We start from the raw sequence: 14,689 nt of genomic DNA, 5'->3' as shown, positions 1-14,689 counted from the left end.
GCATCAGCTACAGGGAGCTCCCAGACTTCATCCAAAAAATCCAAATCCAATTCTAGATACTAGGAGGCAGTCCTGTCTCTGACCAACTACTTCCCACCGACATAAGCATCAGTGGCAAACTCGACTTTCTCATCGTGATATTTCTTTGATGCTCGAAAGTCCTCGACAGCCTTTGAGGTGGCAGTCTTAATTCGTGCTTCAGCATCGCTCTCCACCTCTGCTATTTTCTTCTCTGCTACCTCGATCATAGCTTTTCCAACAGAACCTCAAGCTCCTTTATTCTTATGATTTGTCCTTTCTTGGAAGCCTAGCAATCGAAAATTTTCTTCTATAGCTCCTCTTAGGACCGCTTCGATGTCTTCAGCTCTCCTTACAGCAGCATCGACTCTCATGGAGGCTTTTTCAGCCTCCTTCTCGGCCTTATCCTTTGTAACTTTGAGCATTTCGATGTCGGCCTTGTGTTTCCTTGCCTTCATCGAAAGCTCGTGGAGTGCTCCATGTACCCATTAAAATAATAAGTGAACTGTTGAAAAATCTCATATCAGTAACATAACAGGTTTATGTTTGAAATAAAGAAAATCGAAAGAGCTTCAGCTTATCCGAATAAAGCACTCCACAGCAACTTTTCTTATTGTCCCATACGATCTGGCCTGCAGCTCGTTTGCGTCGGTCGGGAGGAGTATCTCAATGAACAGTACATGTGCCAATTTATAATCTCTCAAGATTGAATCCTCGAGTTTCAAACTAGCCGATGCGGTCCCAAAAGTCACAGCTACCTCTGCTAGTTCCTCTTCTAGGGAAAGGTCGACGACTTCAGGGAGCAACAGGCTTAGAACTACTTCTTCAAGGGCTCGATCTATTTGGCTTCTTCGATCCTTATCAGAAATCAAGAAAGTCGAGCCAGATCGAATCCTTACAACTCTGAAGTCATTGACACGGGGAGGTTTGGATCCCTCTGACCTGGAAGTCGACAGTGCAGGGGGACTACTAATCTTGATGCAGGTGCTCCAACCATCGCAGGCTCTGCTATCCTTTTTCAATGGGCCTTCTACTCCAACTTCTTCAATAATTTCGGATCCATTTTTGCAAACAGAGAAATTAAGTAGTCAGCATAAAAAATTAAGCATGAATCAAAAAAATATATGGCTCTGAGGCAAGCAACCTATGCGCACATTAGGGACTGGCCTGACTGATGCTGGTGAAGGAAAAATCGACTTTTTTCTTGTAGGATCTTCCAGATCTAATAAGATCTGGGATGGAATATTAAAAAAAAAATTATCCTATGATATTTCAAATCTAAGATCTATTAGATCTAATTTTATTATCTGATATTAAATCTAAAATTAAATCTAAAAATATGAGAATAAAAAATACTCTAGGGTAACTAGATTACCCTGTAGATGATCGCAGCAATATCCGAGGTTCTAAAATAGCCACGCAGATGTCTGACCTCTATCAGTATCCACTCGAGCAGGATCTGGATCATCTTCTCCTCATGAATCTTTGTTCCAAAAATTAGATCTGGATCTGATCTGAAAGATCTTTAAAAGATCTTCTGAAGTTGGAGAAGCAGCTTCTCGATAAATCTCTGCAGCCTTCTAATCAGGAAGCCACCACGCCTTGGACAAGCACCAGATGGACGCCCAACCTCTTAGATGTGAAGAGGGGAGGAAAAGGAGCAGAGGGGGGCATGGAGAAGTGGAGAGGATTCAGGTTTTTGTTGGTTATTGCGCAGAGTCTCTAAACCCTTGGCGCAGATAGGGTTTAAATAGACCCTGCTGCGCATGCAGTGCCACATCATTCGACCAATCAAAAAATTCTAATTAATTTTGAAAAAATTTTGATTAGTAGAGTGATATCATCTGATCATATCAGATAAAAATCCCACAATCTCTCCTACTGTTGGCGCCAACACTGCATAAGCATAGTGAGATTTGCGCCCCACAGTCTAAGTTGATCAAGGGATCGGAGTCCTCATCTCATGGGACTCTATCCTTTTCCACTTGGAGCGCATGCCCAATCTGAATATGGTGCCCACTTTAAGGCCCAATTTAGCAGGTGGACACTCCACAAAAAATCTTCAATGACCTCTTGCCAAGTAGCCTTCAATCTAAGGTCCATAGGTCAACGTTTGACCAATGTCCTAAAATGGAAATGACAGGTGATAGGAATTAGCAGGTGTTGTCTTAAATTCATCTCATGAATTAAGACAAGTCCTTTCTGAGCTAGACTGGCTCCAGTCAAACTGTGAAAAATTTTCTCAAGATTCTCTGGGTGAGTCAAATCACATTTGGCTCAGTCGAGATAGAAAAGATTACACGAGAGAAAGTTAGGCTCAATTGTGTGCTAGCATGATTTTTTTGAACCTAATTGGATCTAATCCAAATCAATCGAACTGGGCTAGCTCAATTGATGACATCCAGACCCTAACTCTTATTTGTATGACCCAGTTAGGTTCATTTCTGCATGGTAATGAGACATATCGTGATCTCATCATCGACATCATCGAAACTCTTTTTGATGGATCAGAACTCTTCTGATTCAGACAATTAGAATGATCGATCATCAAGATCATTTGATTGCTCCCAAAATTCACTAGTGACACCTAGCAGTATATGGTGGCAATCTATTAGAAATGAAGACGAACTTCTCGATGCAGCTACATGTGTGATTGAGTTCCTCTATCATGAGTCCGACTGAATTATGGTTAAGGTGAACTTGTCAAACCAACATCAGTCATATGAATCGATCGATCGATCCAAGTTCGATGTGAAACCTTAATAAAAAAAAATTTTCATTATTTCACTCTGCCATGGCCATAGGCTTAAGGACTCAATCTTTCAATCATCATAGGACTACTCTTATCTACCAAGGTTGATAGATCCCATCTTGGTGCAATCTGGTTCCTACAATGAATATGCTACAGCCAACATACACCTTAGAATTTTGAATGGCTAGGAGACCGAGTTATGGTATAGTCAAACTATAACATACTCAAGGTGAACTATCGATGTATCTCAGATCAAAGAACTAGACACATATCTGCAGCATCAGCTAGTCATCGATGAGAAGGCAAATTTTTTATGACTGCTCGAGGTGGTCACGCTCAGTACTCTCATTCTCAACGAATATCTGTACTCTCGCTCTGGTGTCTCCACATCGTAGACTCAAGATACATATATCCTAAGAAAGCGATCGTACACCAACCTTCCGAATCGATCACCATCTTCATGATGATCCTATGGTCGGAGTGTTTATGAGTTAGTTATGTAAATTCATGCCTTAAATTTTTAACTCTTGAAAATATGAATTAACATTCCTACTAACTCAAAGGATGTATCACAGACATAATGTACACAATGTGATAGTAGAATAATCTTTTATTTATTTATAGTCAAAATTATAAATTTATCCTTAGATTTGTACAGGAATGTATCAGTCAATTTGGTATCTAGGGCACACATCTAACAAACTCTCACTTGACCTATGCCAATTGGCTACATATCTAAGTCCCATCTTCTCAAGGTGGGCTTCGATCTTCTGCTGGCCTAATGACTTTGTCAGTGGGTCTGCCAATTATCTATGGAGTCGACTCTCTTAACCTCGACATAACCTTTTTTGAGGTAATCACGGATCAAATGAATATCGCTCGATATGCTTGGACTTCTGGTGAGACTCTGGCTCCTTAGCTAGGGCTATGGCATCATTATTGTCACAGTAAAGAGGGATGGCATCCGATGACATCACTCCAAGCTCTGTGGTAAATTCTTGTACCAAATACCTCCTTCACAGCTTTCGATGCAGAAATATACTCTGCCTCCATGGTGGAATCAGTAATCACCGTCTGCTTGAAACTCTTCCAGCTAACTGCACCACCATTGCAAATGAGCAGACTTCATATGTCAATTTTCGATCATCTATATCAGACATAAAGTCTGAGTCTATAAATTTCTGAACCTGGAGTTCTCCATTCCCAAAAACTAGAAACATATCCTTAGTCCTTCTCAAGTACTTAAGGATATATTTCACAGAAGTCCAGTGCTCTTTGCCTGGATTCGACTGATATCTGCTTGTGACACTCACAGCATGGGCTATATCAGGTCGTGTACATAGCATGGTATACATGAGGCTTCTATTGCCGAAGCATAAGGGATCTTGCTCATGCATTCAATCTCCTCCATGTGCTAGGGCACATCTTCTTGGAGAGATGAATGACATGTCTAAAAGGTACTAAATCTCTTTTGGAGTTTTTCATGCTAAACCTTTTTAGCACCTCCTCTATGTACATTTTCTGTGAAAGTCCCAGCATCCTATTTGGTCTATCTCTGTAGACCTTAATACCCAGTATAAAGGATGCCTCTCCTAGATGTTTCATAGAGAACTCCTTAGACAACCATATTTTGACTGAGGTCAACATGGAAATATCATTTCCAATTAGGAGGATGTCATCTACGTACATACGAAAAGATAACTGCGCTCTCACTGACCTTCTTGAATACACATGGTTCCTCCTCATTCTTAATGAAACCAAATATTTTGATCACATTATTGAAACAAGTATTCCAGCTCCGAGATGCTTGCTTAAGTCCATAAATGGACCTTTGCAGCTTGCAGATCTTATGATCATCATCACTGGATGTAAAACCAAGCGGCTGTTCATATAGATATCTTCCTCAAGATATCCATTTAAGAATGTCATTTTCACGTCCATCTGTCATATTTCATAATCAAAATAGGCTGCAACAGCAAGCAATGTGCGGATGGATTTTAGCATGACTACGGGCAAAAAGTATCCTGATAGTCAATGCCTTCGCGCTAACTATAACCTTTCGCTACGAGTCTAGTCTTGAATGTCTCCACATTCCCATCTGCACCTATCTTTCTCTTGAAGATCCATTTACACCTAATAGATACAATACCTTCAGGTGAATCTACCAAGGTCCAGACTTAGTTTGAGTGCATCGAGTTAATTTCTGATCTCATTGCCTCTAACCATTTTTCGGAGTCAGTATCTAATATCGCCTCGTCATAGGTCTTGGGGTCATCACCATGAGTCCCATTTCCTGTGAGAAATATTTCTCTACTTCCTCTTGTATAGTACCTAAGTATCTTTCAGGAGGATGGAAAACTCTAATCGATCTACGAGGTGGAAGATATTGTGTTAGGACTGGTTCTAATTGATTGGGTTCCTCAGGTTCTTTAGCTCGTTGCTCTTGGGAGACTTTCTCCTTGAGCTTAATTATTCTTCCGATGCCACTATCTTGAATAAACTATTTTTCAAGAAAAATGGCATATCGATTCATAATCACATTGTGATCTTCTGGAATATAGAAATAGTATCCTAATGACTCTTTAGGATATCCTATGAACCGAGCTCTAAAAGATCTGAACTCTAACTTATCCACCTGCTGTCTCTTGACATGAGCCGGACAATCCCAAATTCTGAGATGACTCAGACTTGGCTTCTTACCATGCCATATCTCATACGGTGTGATAGGAATAGTTTTAGAGGAAACCTATTCAATACATATATTGCTGTCTTAAGACAATATCCCCAAAGAAACTCAGGAAGGTCCGTGAAGCTCATCATGGAATGACCATATCTAATAGGATCGGTTCCTCCGTTCTGAAATCTCGTTGAGTTGTGGCATTCAGGTGGAGTCCATTGAGAGACTATGCCATTATCCTTAAGATAGTCTAGGAACTTCGACTAAGGTATTCGCCTCCTCGATCTGATCGAAGAACCTTAATGGGCTTTTCTATTTATTTTTCTACCTCATGTCTAAATTCTTTGAACTTTTCAAAGGCTTCAGACTTGTGTTTTATTAGAAACACATATCCGTACCTAGATATATCATCGGTGAAGGTAATGAAATAGACATAGTTGCCTTTAGCCGGCACATCAAATGGGCCGCACACATCTGTATGTACTAGGACAAGTAGGTCTGTGGCCCTTTCCCCATATCCTGTAAAAGGAGCTTGGTCATTTTGCCTTGAAGCATGATTCACAAACTGGATATGACTCGAAAGTCAACGGACTCAATAGCCCAGATTTCTCCAATTTGTTAACCTTGTCTTCCGCTATATGACTTAGCCTTAGGTGCCACAGATACCTATCATTTAGACTATCTCTAGGCCTTTTAATTCCTATGGCATTCACATTTTACTTGATATGAAACACAGATACATCAATATGTAGCTGATAGAGACCATTAATAAGAAAATCATTTACAACTTTATTATTTTCATAAAATATATTACAATGGTTCTTATGAAAGCTAATCACATAGCCTTCTTGTGCTAAACATGAAACAGAAATCAAATTCTGCTTGCTACAGGCACATAATAACAATCTCTAAGAACTAAATTAATCCTAACGGTAATCGCAGAGGGTAGGTTCTCACGGCCACAGCAGCAACTCTTGCTCCATTCTCACACGTAGGATCATATCCCCATCCCTCAGCTTCCTGCTCTCCTCAAGATCCTGCATAGAAGTCCACAAATGAGCACTAGAACCAGAGTCAAGCACCCAACTGGATGCAGAGAAAATCGTAAAATTAGATTCTATAACGAATATACCTCCAGAAGGACCATCCTTCTTATTCTTCAGGGTGGCCAGATACTGAGGACAGTTCTGCTTCCAATGGCGTTTGAATTGCAGTGAAAATATTTTTTTTTTCAGCAGCCTTCTTCTTCGGTTCCATCTTTTCTTCTTCCCATCCACCTTCTGCTTCTTCACAGACTTCTTCTTCTTTCCAAAAGATTTTTTTTGGAAGAAGTCCGCTCCACAGTAAGGACTGAGCTTTTTGAACCCTTCAAAGAAACCTCAGTCGTAACCAACATGTTCATTAACTTAGCCAAGGCACACTGCATCTTATGCATATGGAAGTTCATGATGAACTGACCATATGCATCAGACAAGGATTGAAGGATCACATCAATCTGAAAATTTTATCTAAGATAACACCGAGCTTCTCAAGCTCCTCAAGGTCCTTGATCATTGACAAACAATGATCTTGGACTGACTGCCATCACATATTTTAGTCTTAAAAAGTCTTTGACAGACTTGATACTTGGCTGCGCGACTTTGTTCACCAAACAACTCTTGTAGGTGAGGCAACATTTGGCGGGTAGTCATAATATTCTCATGCTGGCACTGCAAGTCATCAAAATGGCACCCAACATGTAGTACCTGGCTTTGTTATCGTCATCTATCATTTTTTCAGAGACGCTCTCTGTTCAGTAGTCGGACGTGCTAGTATGACAGGTGGGTCCTGATCCAAGACATGAGTCAGTTTCTCAAAATCAGAATAATTCTGTAGTTCCTCAACCAGTCCTTAAAATTAGGTCCAGTTAATCTGTGGGTGTCTAGTATTTTGGTCAGGGGGTTGGATGCAGACATATTTTCTGTAGAGAGTCAAAAGTTTCTAGTTAATTTTATAATCAGACTTAACCAATTTATTTAAGAGTTTTATTTTTAAACAAATTAGGCTCTCACTATTTTTCAGATCCCTACACTCCCTAAGTAGAGATGTGAAAATCTTCGTGATTAGTGATTTCTAATGGGTGGTGCAGTCTCACTGACTGGCTCACCACCTCACCTAATAGTTATTGGTGATGGGTCAATCGATGAGTGGACAACTCTTATCTAATGATTCTCTAATCATGGTGCACCCAAAATTTGATCTCTAATTCATGAAGCTCACCGTGCCCGAAATATTCTCCAATCCTTAGTTAAGTCAGACCCACCATTTGCACGAATTAGATTCCTGATTGGGTCCCTCACCTATCTAAAATATTGAGCACAACCCATCCTCTAATCCGTAGCATCCAATGCCTAATGGATATGGTTGCATCTTCCGATGCAATTGAGTCACTGTAACCAGCCGAGAACAATCAACCTCGGAAGGGCCCGCACATCCACAATGGTGGAAGACCTTAGACTTAATATTTTCTTAGAAGATTTGATTTAGGTCTCATTAAATTTGACTTGACATAGTCATAACAATTATGACTAACCTAGTGAATGGGTTAGCTAGAATTGTTAGCCATCTAAATCAGAACTGGGTCGACACATATGGCCAGGTAAGTGAGACCGGTGGGAGGGATATGCCATTAACTTGACAAGAATGCATTCGAGTCGAGTAGCTCCCAATTAAAAATCAGTCGATCGCATCTGCCAAACTTACCTTAGACACCAAATTGTCGAACCAGAATCAATTGGGTTAGTCTACAATCCAGGCTCTAACCACTGAGCCAAATTATATCTTAACTTGATCGACTCACATCTAAATGTGATTCACCTTGACCTAGACTTAATCCTATTAGGCTGGTCAATTATTAGCTTTCATGATCCCACCTAACCAACTTTTGATTCAGTTTGATCAACCGCTAGACCTAATTGAGCTACCTAAGCCCGAACCCAATTTTATGAAAATGACTTAGATCTGAAATTCTCAATTTTAGATCTAATTAGATTTCATAAGCTTAATTCATTAATTAAGTCTTGGGTTCATAAACAAAATATGTAAAATAAATCTAAGATTTCAGGATCTAAGATTTTGCAGAAAAGTAAATTTTGATTTCTGATTAAGGATGAACGCACAGTACCCCTACATGCCATAAGAACACACCATTGAATGGGAGGAGAGGGTCTTAAACCCTATTTTATTCTCATGATCGGATGGCCATGAGGAACACCTTAATCAGAAATATTATTTTAACTACAAAACTAGTTAGATCTAAGTTACATATCACATATATAATTTCAGATCTAACTTATACATGCTTTGCATACATCTCATGTATTAAAATCTGATCTAATTAGCATGCTTTCAGATCTGATACATCACATATAATATCTAAAAAATAAGATTTAAATTGAATTATTCAATATGAAATCTATTCTAGATATTTACTAGAATAATTCTACAACTAGTCTAGGCATGCAACAGATCAATCTTATGTATTAATTAAAATTTTATTTTTTATTTTTTGATCTAAATATAATATTTATAATATCAAAAAAATAGAAAATAAATTAGATCTAATTTATATTTTAATCATATTAAAATATAAAACTATAAGACTATTCATAGATCAAACTACTCCTAGTCTAGTCATGCATCTCATACATGTTAGATCTACTTAGATTTAATTTTAAATTTTTATGATTTCAGATCCTATCACATCTGATATGACATCTAAAATCATTAATATTAAATAAATAAAAATAAAAATTAGATCTAAATTAGATCTGAAATAGAGCCATCAATCTGGCTCTGATAATATTGAAGGAAAAATCGACTTTTTCCTTGTAGGATCTTCCAGATCTAATGAGATCTGGGGTGAATATTTTAAAAAAAAATTATCTTACAATATTTTAGATCTAAGATCTATTAGATCTAATTCTTATTATTTGATATTAAATCTAAAATTAAATCTGAAAATATGAGGAATAGAGAAATACCTCTAGGGTAACTAGATTACCCTATAGATAATCGCAGTAATGCCCGAGGTTCTAAAATAGCCACACAGTCACCTAGCCTCTATCAGTATCCACTCGAGTAGGATTGGATCATCTTCTCCTCATAAATCTTTGCTCCAAAAATCAGATCTGGATCTGATCTGAAAGATCTTCAAAAGATCTTCTGAAGCTGGAGCAGCAGCTTCTCGAAAATCTCTGCAGCCTTCTAATCAGGAAGCCACCACGCCTTGACAAGCACCAGATGGACGCCCAACCTCTTGGATGTGAAGAGGGGAGGGAAAGGACCAGAGGGGGTATGGAGAAGTGGAGAGGATTCAGGCATTTGTTGGTTATTGGGCAGAGTCTCTAAACCCTAGGCGCAGACAGGGTTTAAATAGACCCTGCTGCGCCATGCAGTGCCACATCATTCGACCAATCAAAAAATTTTAATTAATTTAAAAAAAAATTGATTGATGGAGTGATGTCATCTGATAATATTAGATAAGAATCTCCACAATCTCTCCTACTGTTGGTGCCAACACTGGATAAGCACAGTGAGATTTGTGCCCCACAGTCCAAGTTGATCAAGGGATTAGAGTCCTCATCTCATGGGACTCTATCCTTATCCACTTGGGGGCACACCCAATCTGAATATGGTGCCCACTTTGAGGCCCAATTTAGCAGGTGGACACTCCATAAAAAATCTTAATGATCTCTTGCCAAGTGGCCTTCAGTCCAAGTCCATGGGTCAAGTTTGACCAATGTCCTAAAATGAAAATGGTAGGTGACAGGAATTAGCATGTGTTATCTTAAATTAATCTCATGAATTAAGACAAGTCCTTTCTAAGCTGGACTGGCTCCAGTCAGACTGTGAGAAACCTTCTCAAGTTCTCTGGGTGAGTCAAATCATATTTGGCTCAGTCGAGATAGAAAAGATTACACGAGGAGAAAGTTAGTCTCAATCGTGTGCTAGCATAATTTTTTTGAACCTAATTGGATCTAATCAAATCAATCAACTGGGCTAGCTCAATTGATAATATCTAATCCTAACTCTTTTTGTGTGATCCAGTTAGGTTCATTTTCGTATGGTAATGAGACATGTCGTGATCTTATCATCGACATCATCGAAACTCCTTTCGATGGATCAGAACTCTTCTGATTCAGACAATTAGAATGATCAATCATCAAGATCATTTGATTACTCCTAAAATCCACCAATGGCACCTAGCAGTATATGGTGGCAACCCATCAGAAATGAAGATGAACCTCTCAGTACAGCTACCTATGTGATTGAGTTCCTCTATCATGAGTCTTGACTGAATTAGGGTTAAGGTGAACTCGTCAAATCCAACATCAGTCATATGAATCAATCGATCGATCCAATCTGATGTGAAACCTTAATGGAAAACTCTTTTTCATTATTTCACTCTGCCATGGCCATGGTTAAGGACTCAATCTTTCAATCATCATAGGACTACTCCTCTTATCTATCGAGGTTGATAGATCCCATCTTGGTGCAATCTGGTTCCTACAATCAATATGCTACAGCCAACATATACCTCAGATTTTGAATGGCTAGGAGACTGAGTTATGATGTAGTCAAACTATAACACACTCAAGGTGAACTGTCGATGTACCTCAGGTCAAAGAACTAGACACACAGCTGCAGCATCGAGCTAGTCATCGATGAGAAGGTAGATTTTTTATGACTGCTCGAGGTGGTCACGCTCAATACTCTCGTTCTCAATGAATACTATACTCTCGCTCCGATGTCTCCACACCGTAGACTCAAGAACATCTACCCTAAGAAAGTGATTGTACACCAACCTTCGGAGCGATCACCATCCTCATGATGATCCTATGGTAAGGAGCTGTTTATGAGTTAGTTATGTAAATTCATGCCTTAAATTTTTAACTCTTAAAATATGAATTAACATTCCTACTAACTCAAAGATGTATCACAGACATAATGTACACAATGTGATAGTAGAATAACCCTTTTATTTATTTATAGTCAAAATTATAAATTTATCCTTAGATTTATACAGGAATGTGTCAGCCAATCTGGCATCTAGGGCACACATCTAACAGCTGACATTAAATAATGTTTGCTCTGATAGAAGCTCCTTTAGTACCAAGACCTTAAACCTGCATAGGATTTCTGACTCCTGCCTCAAACGCTGATCTAAGGAGGGCTCCTTCAGCACTCTTCTCGAGGCTCACCTCAAGCGACGAATCTCCAATCCTCTCTAGATGTCTACGAGATGAACAGAAAGCACTCTTTCCAATCATGGACAGCGGAAGGAGCATCTTGGATTAGTGAGCGAACATCTTTCTTCTTTCGGGATGTCACATACCACCACCCATGTGAATTAGGATGTCTCTTGATGGAGAAAGAAGAATAAAAAAGTGTGATGTTGGGACAATCCCAGCCAATACGCACACTGCGGTAAAACAATAGATATGTCATCACGAATTCGAAACTATAGAACATGGTGACAACTCAAGAAATTGAAAAAGAGCTATAAAAAAAATGCAGGAGAAGCCTCAACCCAGTTCGAAAATATTCCTCATAGAGGCTCATCCAATCTGGGGGAGGTTGGCTAACTCGATCATTTGATCCTAAATTTTCAGTTGAAACTTCGGAGGGATTTGAAACTGCTCATAGAATAGTACTACCTTCATCTCCATTAGTTCGGATTGGAATGCCAGTAGGACAAAGTCGGAGTCTCCAGAAGAACCCATTCCCCCTGCGGGTAGAAGCTCTGAAAGAAAGATGAAGAAAAGGAAAACCCACTGTGAAAGAAGATAAGGAGGATTGGAAACCCTGGAATCCTATGTGCAATCTCATCGAGGGTTTAAGTATATCCAAGTTCAAAAATCTCTTAACGATACTTCTTCTCAGAGCATTGATTATTGGAGGCATGAATCGACGGGTTTGAATAGATGCTTAACGCGTGGCAACCGTTAGTTAGCTACAGCTCCTGCCGTCGATATGGCAGTTAATGCTAGCGGTAGGCTAATCATCCCTACATCATTTTCGAAAAAACATTCAGGACGTGAAATGGTGCTTGCCACATGGAGGTGATTCGAATTTTAATCTTTTCAAAACTGATATAACATGTGAATACTTCTGAGGTATTTCATATAACTCGGATTATAGCTTGGATAATAGCTTAATTATGGCTCAGATCATGTCTTATGGTTTGGATCATAGTTAAATGCTTAACTAGCATAGATCGAAATTCAGCCAATATGGCTTAAAATATGGTTCACATTCACACATTCGAACACGGTGCACAATGATAAAAATAAATTTATTCATTCACATGAAAGTTTGATTACAAGACTCAGATTACAAAAAGAAATAAAAAATACATCATTGCCTTGGAGCACTATCAGGGCAACTTGCTTCAAAGCACCCTTCCTCAGTGCCAACAATCCCTTCTATCTAAGTGGCTGCATTGACTTTATTCATCTCAGTAAGGCATTGGGATACTTTTGCGAATCCTCCTATGCCATCTTCCGTCATGGCCTTCAAACTTTATCCAAGAAGTTGGCTTGTAGAAGCTCGCACTGTCAGCAGGAAAGTGCACCCAAGTCATTATCTTGCACCTCTCGAAGCCCACGAAGCATGCTGTCTTGCAGGATTGGCTTATAATTTTGGCTCCCCTCCTCACCTGCCAATCTATCCTTTTGAGAGCATTTGTAGTAAGAAGCTCCTGATTGAGAGTCGCAATAGAGGAGAGCCTTGCCTTCTCTTTCTCCTCTAGCTTCTCCTTCAAGCACTCCACTTTCAATAGAGCCTCCTGAAGTTTAGTCTGAGGTGCAGACGGTCTCTGAGTCATCTGAACCTCCTTTGAAACAGAGCCTCCATCCCTCGAGGTGTCTTCTCTTTGTGGCTTGATCTGTCTGAAGTTCTAACCCTTTTAGCTGAGCTCCTATTGGGACTCCTTTAAGAATGAACATCGAAGGGGGTAAAATCTCGACTCTTTTTTTCTTCGAGTGTCCTCCTTAGGCACTCTATATCATCATGGGCTAGGCAATAATCTCTCTCAACCTCTGATCTCTACCTCTCGAGATCTTTGATCTTCTTTTCAATCCTCTTTATCTCATCATCTCGGCGATCGATCATCTCTCGGCTTCTCGAAGGGCCTCTTCAGAAAGGTCGACTTCTTTGGTCAGTTTGGCGATAGCCGATTTCTCTTGCTAAAAAGTACTTTAGCCAATCTATCTCCTCATTCGCTGTTGTAAGCTCCAACACCGAAGCCTAAGAGATGGAGCCGACGAAGCTGACCAAATAATGTCCTATCTGAACAAAATTTATACAAAGCCATGTGAGATTAAATACTGTAAGTTGCAGGAGATCAAAAGAAGAGATCTAAAAACTTCTTACTTGAGCAAGAGACCTTAGGACGCCAGTCATTCGATGTTGAGCCCCTTGGGAAATAGTTGGGGGAAGGCACTGGGTAGGAATCGTCTGCTCCAAAGGATCCCCAGTCTCTATCACCATCGTCAGAATTTCTTTCGAATGATTGACTGCATCTATTGCTCATCTCCCCTCCATTGAGGTCTTCTTTGTCAAAATCTCCTCTGATGGAGCTTTTATCGCGACCTCCAATGATGAAACTATGGACTCAATAATCAATGGGGGATTTTCATTCTTCATGGCTGCGGTAGCTGCTTCGGTGGCTAGAATCTTGTCATCACCGCCTACTAATGCCGAAGGACCAACAAACGAAGCTTTAATCTACTTTCTTCTAGCAAATGCTAGTTCAAGCTTCCTCAAGAGCTCCTGATTAATCCTGTCTCTAAGATTCACAACGAGAATCTGGAGTGGAGGAGGTCACTGTCGTCTTCTCAAGGCACTCAAAAAGCATATTTAAAAGAAAACAAAGGAGAAGACAAAGTGCCACCATCGAAAAATTAAATTCTTGAGAGAACTACCAGCTAAATGGTCCCATCAGTCGCAATTATTCGCAACAGTCCTACCTGACAGACTGACGTCATCAACCTTAAATGCTAGAGGCACATATGAAAGCGTAAGAGCGCACATCTCCAGATCTGAGGTATGACTTTAAAGGTACTCTTTTCGTCTGATTCTCAGACTCAGGAGTAGGAGAGTAGTGTTATGATGATAATCGTGAATATTTTGGATCAGTGTGATACTTCAGATCAGTGGCTATACTAATCCGAACACCGAGCTGAGGTAGACAGAGCCGA

General features: G+C 39.7%; 1 pseudogene; it reads left to right on the top strand.

Moving 5' to 3' along the window:
* LOC105047014 (uncharacterized) overlaps positions 1-14,689 on the top strand; it is a 39,122-nt pseudogene that overhangs the window by 21,783 nt on the left and 2,650 nt on the right.

This window comes from Elaeis guineensis, chromosome 6, assembly GCF_000442705.2.
Source record: "Elaeis guineensis isolate ETL-2024a chromosome 6, EG11, whole genome shotgun sequence".
In the NCBI taxonomy this organism is placed as follows: domain Eukaryota; kingdom Viridiplantae; phylum Streptophyta; class Magnoliopsida; order Arecales; family Arecaceae; genus Elaeis; species Elaeis guineensis.
The sequence above is the reverse complement of the archived record's forward strand: the minus strand, read 5'-3'. Positions and strand labels throughout refer to the sequence as shown.